The sequence below is a fragment of the Polypterus senegalus genome, chromosome 11, assembly GCF_016835505.1.
Source record: "Polypterus senegalus isolate Bchr_013 chromosome 11, ASM1683550v1, whole genome shotgun sequence".
NCBI lineage: Eukaryota > Metazoa > Chordata > Cladistia > Polypteriformes > Polypteridae > Polypterus > Polypterus senegalus.
Window position 1 is genome coordinate 79,199,750 of NC_053164.1, and position 9,884 is coordinate 79,209,633.

The following is a 9,884-nucleotide window of genomic DNA, read 5'->3' on the forward strand; positions in this document are numbered from 1 at the left end:
CATGTTTACATTTGATGTTAACTGATCTAAATGGTTTTCCACAATTACACTCGACTTACTCAAGGTATCTATAAATTTTGAAGCAGAATTACAATCTAGATGTCGCACTGTCTTTGTTTTAATCTGTGAGTGCTTGGCATGGGCAGAACTAAATCAAATGTAATTAAGAAGTGATCGGAAATAACTACATTTAATGGAGTAATATTTAAATTTTGAATTTCAACTTTGTAAGTTATAATTAAATCTAATGTGGTTATGATTATGAGTTGGACCTTTGACAATCTGACAAAATCCTACTGAATTTAACAAATAATTAAACCATTTGCTAAAAGTGTCAGTTTCCACATCAATGTGTACATTAAAATCCCCCATCAGAACTACGTGATCATAATTTATAGCCAAATCAGATAGAAGGTTGCTAAATTCAGTCATGAACAATGAATATGGCCCTGGTGGTCTGTAGACTAGCACTATAATTGTGTTGGAATCTGTTTTAATATTTAAAATGAATGCCTCAAAGGATGTAAAGTTGCCTAAATTTTTAGAAGTGATTTGCATTTTGTTACAATGAATTATTCCAAGGCCTCCTCCTCGACCAGAATCTCTAGACTTATGAAGGAACGAGTATCCATCTGGTGACGCCTCAGCTAGGGAACAGTGTCACATTTACTAAGCCAGGTTTCAGTAAGAAGACACAGATCAGATTTTGTACTTAATATAATATCATTTACCAAAACAGCTTTAGTGCCAAGAGAGCGAATGTTCAATAAACAGCATTTAAAACTGCATGGTTCTTTCTGAACTGCTGATATATTTTTTATTTTAATTTGAAGTAAATTTCTATTACAGATGCCCCTGGTGGAGGGTCTGGTTTTATCCCTTGGTCTAATTATACACCTTATTTTTTGGTTATCAATTAATTTAAGGTTTGTATCAAGACTAAATTTACTGGATGCCCCACAACAGGGATTATGGGTAACAGCTTCAGGAAAATAACAGGTGGGATAAACAACAGCCTGTGATTTAAGATCACATTTCTCATTTACCTTTTCTGTCTAAAGTTCTTGAGCGTGTTGTAGCCTCCCAACTCACCAATTATTTACAGCTGTAAAACTGCAACGCTTTGGGTAACTAATGATTTGTTTACGACAGCAGATTCTGGATAAACCAGCATATTAATTTTGTTAGATGCTGGTGCAGGATTTGACACTGTTAGACATGGCATTCTACTGTCTAGAATGGAGAACTACCTGGGTATTTCTGGAACTGCCCTCCAGTGTTTTAAGTCCTATCTGACTGACAGGCAAGGGTTTCTTAGTCTTGACAACAGCAGATCCAGTTCATCATACAAGGAGTTCCTCAGGGCGCTGTCATTGGCCATCTGCTCTTCTGTATCAATATCCTTCCCCTTTGCCATATTATTTGTAGCTTTGGATCTGGTTATTATTTTTATGCAGTTAATACTCAACTCTATTTCTATTTTAAAAATGAAAGTTCATCAGAGCTTTCTCAGCTCACAACTTGCCTCAGTGAAATTAAAACCTGGATGGAGTAGAACTATTTAAAATTAAACTGCAACTAAACAGAACTCCTGTAAATTGGCACTAAAGTATAACTTAAGAAAAAGAGTTATATTGTGACAGTGATCTCATCAGATCTTCTTCTAATGCAAAGGATCTTGGTTTCATGTTTCATTCCTCCCTTTCTTATTCCATTCACATAAACCACATTAAGAAACTTTCTTACTTTCACCTCTGTAACATATCCTGCGTTTGCTCAATCCTGCTTTTCTAAAACTGAGAAACATGTCCAAGCTTTTATCACATCCGGCATTGATTATTGTAAGTCCCTACTGGCAGGTGTCCCTTCACAGCTCCAGCTGATTCAAAACTCTGCTGCAAGAGTCTTTACACGAACCAGCGAGCACATAACAACCATCCTGCCTCACATTCACTGGCTTCCTGTGTCTTACAAAATTAAATATAAAATTCTATTACTAATCTACAAAGCTTTAAATGGCCTTGCACCAGACTACACCAGTGACCTCCATCACTATGCTCCTGTTCACCTACTAATGTCCCCTGATTCTGGTAATTTTGTTGTGCCCCACAGTAACTTGCACTCTCTGGGTGACAGGCCCTTCAGCTGTGTAGCACCCATCTTTGGAATGAACTCCAAGAAATTAATTAGATCAGCTGCCTCCATTCATTCTTTTAAAAAAGAACTTAAAAGTTATCTGCTCAGACAGGCTTTTAACTTACTCTGACATTCTGCCCCTTCTTTCAGCTTACCTCTCTGTCCAGATTGTCAGGATAATGTATGCATGTGTGTTATATCATAAATGATGTTATTTGTTCAGGCTTTTCTTTTAGTATTGAATTTAGTATTTTTATAGCGGGTTGGAAAATGACTGACATGACTCTGGTTTATTGTCTTTTATTCTATTTAATGCTTTGTAACTCCTGTATTTATCTTTAGTGTTCTATGCAGAAATATTTATACCCAATGTTACATATACCTGCTGTTTAAATAAGCACCTTGAGCATGGGAAAGGCACTATATAAACAAAATGTATTATTATTATTATTATTGATGATAATAATAATAATAATAATAATAATTTTCATGGTCTATGCTGCGCTGAGAGAATGCTTTACGCAAATGGACACAGCAGAAGTGATTGACAGACTACATGAATAGCACCATTAACCAATAGGCTTGATGGACGACTTAAGGTGCGGCTGTGTCCTGGACAGGAAAAAAGAGTAGTGATCATGTTATGAAATAGGAAGAGAAAGTTCAGTAAAGCTTAAGGAAGATGCAAAACTCAGTGGTTAGCAAGTGCTGTTTTTGTGTTGTTGACTACTAATACTCTTAGATGCTTACTGACTCTCATCTCAGTTATTGTTGTTATTATTATGAAGTATTAAGTGTTGCGAGTCACTACACATGAGTAACGATGTGAGGGGCAGATTGACCAGTGGAGTGTTGGGATAACAGCTATGCAGCGCTTCCAGACAGCTGCATGGGACGGGGAGTGAGCAGTGTGATAGATAGATAGATAGATAGATAGATAGATAGATAGATAGATAGATAGATAGATAGATAGATAGATAGATAGATAAATGTGAAAGGCACTACATAATAAATAGATAGATAGATACAGTAGATAGATAGATAGATAGATAGATAGATAGATAGATAGATAGATAGATAGATAGATGTGAAAGGCACTACTTAATAGATAGATAGATAGATAGATAGATAGATAGATAGATAGATAGATAGATAGATAGATAGATAGATAGATAGATAGATAGATAGATAAAAAATATAGGAAGTAATGGAATATCAATAGCTGACTTTAATTGAGGGAAGTGAAGAGCCAGGATGGACTCTTCAATTTGTTTGATCTGCTTCTTGGTTCTTTTTTGGAGCAGCAGTATGAGTAATGATGGCTTTAAAAGATGTGATAGGCTTGTACTGTAAGTAAGTATGTTTTGTTTGAAATGTTGTGTGCACCTTCTTCAACAATTGCTTTGCCTTTGCCATTCTCCCATAAAGCTTTTACTAGTTAAGCACCTAGGAAACATTTGTTGTATGCGCAGTCCTGCCTATTCAAGCCGCTGTAGCTTGTAACTCCTTCAGAGATCTCAGATATCTTTTGATGGACTCCCTCACTAGTTTACTTCTTGCACCATTACTCCATTTTTGTGGCCAGCCTGCTCTGTGCAGATTTACAGTTGTGCCGAACTCTTCATTTCTTAATGACTGATTTAACCGGATTCCAAGAGATATTCAGTGACTTGGATATTTTCTCGTCTCCATCCCCTGTCTTGTGCTTTTCAATCAACTTTCATTGAATTTATTCAACATTTTCTTTTGTCTTCATTGTGTATGTTAGGCTGAAACAGAGTCATCACAAATTGGTCCTTCCATGTAAGGAACATTTTATACTATATTCAACTGAAACTGCATGACTCCAGACAAATGATTTTTATTGAACTAATTATTGCACTTGGGTCCTAATTTGGGATCCTGAGTTGGTCTGTCATGTGGTGGGTGCAGCAATGTGCAGCGTGTGCTCCTAACCTTCTCCTCCTCCTCCTAAAACCAATTGGTTACTAGAGTGAGGATTCAGATGTGTCATCATAAGGGGGAATGAGTACTTATAAGGTCAATTATTTTATGTTTTATATTTGTTTGCTTTTTCTGTTGATTGGTGTCAAAAAAGCCAGATTTAAATCATCTGTGATTCAGTGTTGTATAGCAGTAAAGATTGAACATTTTCAAAGAGGTGAATACCTTTTAAAGGCACTGTATAAGTATATTGCAAATGTTAATACAGACAAGAGGCGTAGCTAGGGTTTTCAGCGCCCGGTGACAATTGAAGATTTCGCGCCCATTCCTGTTTGCCAAAATGCAATGGGGAATGGAAAGAAAATTTTTAAAAATGTATTTAAAATAATAGTATTTTAACAAAAAAATTTCATATTTTTTATTTTAAATAGTTTAAAATTTTTAAATATTTTAATATTTTAAAGCACTTTTATGCGTATATTTTCAAGGTTTCACTAAATTTATAAAGAATGAATGAAGTAAAATAATTAAGCCAACAATGGTAGTTCGAAAATATAATTATTCTAAAATATTATTCAAATATAACATTGCAAAAACTTAAACATTACATTAGATATAATAATATAATAACCTGAAAATGAAGTTAGTATAAAGTAAAAAAAATTGTTTGATGTATAATGCTTTAAATGTAATTATTAACTTCAAAGAGAAATTTTCCTAGCCTTTGCTGCTGCAGATTTATCGATTACTAATCTCAGATCCTGATTATTTAATTGTAATTAAAAAGTCAAATGTTTGTACGTGTTTGTATAATTTAATAAATAAAAAGTCTCCGAAAATGATAGCGCCACCTCGTGTTCTTTAAAATCTAAATCCGTCATTAGTTTTTGTAAGAAAAAAATTAGTTTTCCGCATTTAAAAATGATGTTAAAGAAAGTATACAGCAAATTATAAAGCAAAATAATTATATATTTATAAAAACTGTATTTCTTACAATTTACTCGTACAAAAATATGATGGGGAAACGTCTAGACTTTTGCAGCCATCTACTAGAATACTTCACCACAGCCCAATCAATTTTCTATCAAACACATAAACACAAATCACGTGGCACACGGAAATGGCGTTTTTAACAACTTAGACAATGATACACTAATGCCTCATGTCAGTCGCGTGACCTGTTTAATAACGTCAAAAATGTTTCTGGGTGGGAGTCAAGCATGTTAGAGTAGTGGAGAGGATAGATTGTTGTCTGCTGGGTATATAGAACTAATACGTGCTTCGAAATCAGAAACAGACAAAAAAACAGGAAAAAGAAATCCTCATACTGATGGAGTGATGGACTGAGTATGCAAATGTTTTTTATTTACTTTTTATTGCATTTAAGAATGGAAAACATTTCATTCTCAAATTTTGTAATATCAATTTGGCACCCCCTGGATGTTGCGCTCGGGGACAGATGTCCCCCCTTGCCCCCCCAGCTACGCCACTGAATACAGATAACATTTATACCCAGACATAATACGCTCTCTCCAGTGGAGGTTGCTGGCGTTTTTCAGAATTTTCTGGGGTAGAGTTCACTATCCCTTGCACCCACGAGTTAACATAAGTTAGACATCATTCTGTAGATATATTTCTTAATGTTATTTGCAATATGTATATGAAGAACATAATACACAATACAGTTTAAACACTCTGACAGACAGACCAGAGGCAGATGGACTTTCAGAGAGTCATGCAATGCTTTAGCAGGGGAATGTGATGTTACAAGCATGGTTTCAAAGTCACACTTTTAACTAAGTGACCACCCTGCCAGTTGAAATATTAACTAACTGTGTTTGCACAGACTTCACTTGAGCTAAATACTCAAAACATATATCCATAGGAAATCCTTGTTCTTCATCGCTCAAGTCACAGATTTAATTGTGCCATACTCATATAGCAGCATCAGAAAGCCCCATGTGCATGGCCGAAAGAATACATTAATGCTTTCACATGCTTTCCCTCATTAAAATGGTGGGTTGCTACTGTGTCTCATTAGCCTGGTCATTTCAGGCTACAGAAGAGTGCAGCTGCTTTTGTCAAATATTTGTTGAAGCCCCTGAGGTCACTTCAGACCATTATGATGCACTAATGTTTTGAAAAGAGTTAAAAACACACATATAATGATGATAGAACAAAAATAGAAGTTGACTGCAATATCTAAATGGTTCAAAGTGTTTTATGGATGACAGGATTGTATAGAGTGATCAACAGAAGGATTATTATTACTTTCTCATGCACAATCATAAAGATGTATTTGATTAATAGGATTGTTGGAAGGAGTTTAACTGTCACAAATATGGTGACATCCCTCATCTGTGGATGAACTATGCTCCTTTCTTATCCCTCATTCAGTACTTGTCAGATTGATGGCATAAATTGGTGACCTTAACCTGAGATTAACAAAAATAGAGTAAAATGAAGTGAAGTATGTATCTTATTAAAATCACCAAGCATGAGAATAAAATATTTGATAAAACAGGAAACTACATCCTTCTTTTTAATATTCCTCAGCTATAAGACTTTGCAGACACACATTCATTTTAAAGGAAATTTAACCGTTTAGCTCCCCATATACAGTATTTACTTAACCATGCAGGCAGAAAATTTGGGTCTCAGTTATATGGTGTGAGGCCTACCTTGTTGTTGTAAATACAAAAGGCGCAGAAAGAAAAAATGGAAATTCAAAAATAAACTTTGAAATAAAAAAGAAACAGCTTTGTTTGGCAGTGGGATATATGGGATAGAAATCTGGCTGGGTTAGGGAGACCTGGGAGACAGAAAGAGAGAGAGTGATGCTGTCAGAAGGGGTAGGGCCATCCAGAGACGTTGACTAATAGGGAGCTTGTGTAGAAACTCTGTTTTTGTTTGTGTGTGTGTGTGTGTGTCGGTGAGAGTGTGTGTGAAAGAGAGATGATGATGGAGCACTTAAAGTTCAGCCCACTTCTCTTATTGAATCCACTGGCATAGATATGTGACTACCAGGAAGTCTTAGGATGGATTCTGGCTTGGATCAACTTGTGGAAGTGGAGAAAATGAATTCAGATGGTGTTGCCTGTGACCACAAGTGAGTGGTTTGAGACAGAGCCAGTGGCATGAATGTTCAATAAGTGGATGCATCAGAGTAACGTTCATTGGAGCTGTTGAACATTAGAGCATTGGAAAGGGCAGTGGAGAGCATCCAAGGACAAAGATGGCGGCTTCCAGTAAACCACAAGAGAGAGATAGAGAAAGAGGCACTCCATTTCACAACTTTTAACTGGTAGGATTTAGTTTCTTTTTATGTTATACTCCATGAATTTCTGAGATCTGACACGTGTTGGGTTTTTATTTTGGAATCATTGAATTTAAATGTAATGTTTATGTTTGCGTTTCCATTTGCTTTAATAGTTCTAAAATATTTTGGACTGCTTCATCTGCCATTTTATATATTCATGGTTGCCGACATTTTGTGTTCCCATTATTAGGGGTGTGTCCTCGTAGGTTGTGACCAAGATTTCACTTCCTTATCCGAATTACAGATTCAAAAACATTTTCAAACGCTCTTTTCAAAGATCTTTAAATTCTAAATGTACCTTTGGTTTTTAACTTTTCTTCTGCAATTTATGACTACAATTTAGCGTTTCTCGTTTTGACTTTGGTGTTTGTGTTATATGATCCTTTTCAATTTTGACCCTTTTCTGTTTAAGTGTCTGTTTCCTAGTTCTCTCTCAAACAACTGTCTGTGCTCAGGCATAACAATTACGATATTAGGACCAGTGGCGATGAATGCGAATACTGGCATAAATCTTACAAAAATGAGGGTTTTTCAATATATTATCCTGCCAGTAAAATCATCAAAAGACATTATTAAAAGATATATCAACAAAAAATATTGAACCCCAAATGTAGAAATGCAAATGAATATTAAACATTTCAATTTTTGCAAATGGGTAAGGTTCAAAATCTTATTGTATGCAAGTTATTGATGTGATTCATGATAGTGATAATGACAACTACCCCAGATGTGCAAATTCATGCACCCTTTAATCTGTGTCACAAAAAAACAATCAAATGGGCTCTAGCCTTCCAATTCCATCTTGCAAGCTCAAATGGCCTGCTCCAGGACCAGTGCTGTTAAGCACAACAAAAAATTGCACAAGCTCCCAAAAGAAATATTTTTTCTAGATTAGAATTACATTGAGCATAACAGGGAAAATAAGATGAATCTACATGCAGATTCAGTTTCCTATAGACATTTTAACAGTATATTGTTTTATTCTGGTGGGCTTAGTATTTATTTAATTTTCGCAAAAGAGTGCCATCTGTTTGGGGTTGATGTGCTGCACCCCACCAGCTCTTAAGCAGAAATGCCATTGTTTTTTTTAGTAAAACATATGGTGATTTGAATTAAAAGACTGAACAAAAGGCCCTTTAAAAGTCAGTATACACAACTTATTTTTTAATCAAATACATTAGAATAATAAAGTTGTATGTTGCTCCTCACTGAACTATGTGTTTTTGCATATAATCTTGATATTTTTTTATTATTTATACAATTCATTTCTATATTTATTATGTATGATTGCCAGAATTTTTTTAAACATTAAAGTATGTATTCAATATTCAGCCTTTAACCTGTTAACCACTGATAGCACCCCAGTATTTAACTACAGCCAACACAACTGGCACAATTCAGCAACAACAACCACATAAAAAGAGCAAGAAGATAAGAATGAACAGGAGATATCCAGGTGAGGACAAATGCTGTGACAACCCAACTCTTCTGCCCGAGTTTTTTTTTTCTAATCAATGTTCAGTTTCTGGATAACAGCGTAAATGACATTGAAGGAAGACTGGTTTCACATGCAGAAGTCAGACTGTTTTTTTCTGATTTTCATAAATATAGCTAACCAGTAAGTCACTGGAAACTCCAATGAAACTAAACAGTTTTGCTGTCTATCCCTAGTCCTAATAGCCTTTATTTTTAGGTAAAAAGCCTTCTGATGATGAATTTTTCGCCACGACAAGATGGAGTGTGACATGTGATGCATCATTGCAGTTGCTCATCTGACCTGGTCTATTTAATGATCAGGCACAATTCTTTTTATCTTCTTAGAGAGTTCTCATTTGTTTTTCTGATTTTTGTCTTCATCCACTGTGCTGAATGAGTCACACAACATTATTACGAATACAAATGTTTATATCCTAATTTATTATTAGTTGTTGGTGGGAACTTCAACAAAGCAATTTTAAGGTATAGTAGCGACTGGGAGCCCGATCGAATTGGCCTACAAATTCTACATTTGTGAAATCCATACTTTCTCTGCAAATAATTATTTGTTTTTTTAAGTCCTTGAAATGATTTTGTTATCATGGCACTGATTTGTGCTTAAAATAGACCTTTTTGGCCGATGTAATGAAGAGCTTCCTGTTTAAACAGGGCTGCGAGATGTGAACTCAGCTCTTTGGCGCACATCATTTGATTTTTTCCGGCAAACACATTTTCAAAACAAACCGTATTTTACGACTCTAATCAGAGTCGGAGTAATAATTATGTTGGCGCGGTCATTCTAGATCTGAGATCGGCTAAAATTTAAACAATGACCGTTGTTAATACCCAGCTATCATTACTCAGTTTGCCAATAGATGTCAGAAGGACGGATGACAAAACCGAACTGCCCAAAGATAGATTTCGACGTAACAAGCAAATGGAGATACGTTCTAAATTACTTACGGTTCCAGAGCTGTCGAAAGGTTTAAGTCAGTCGACGATGTTAGTC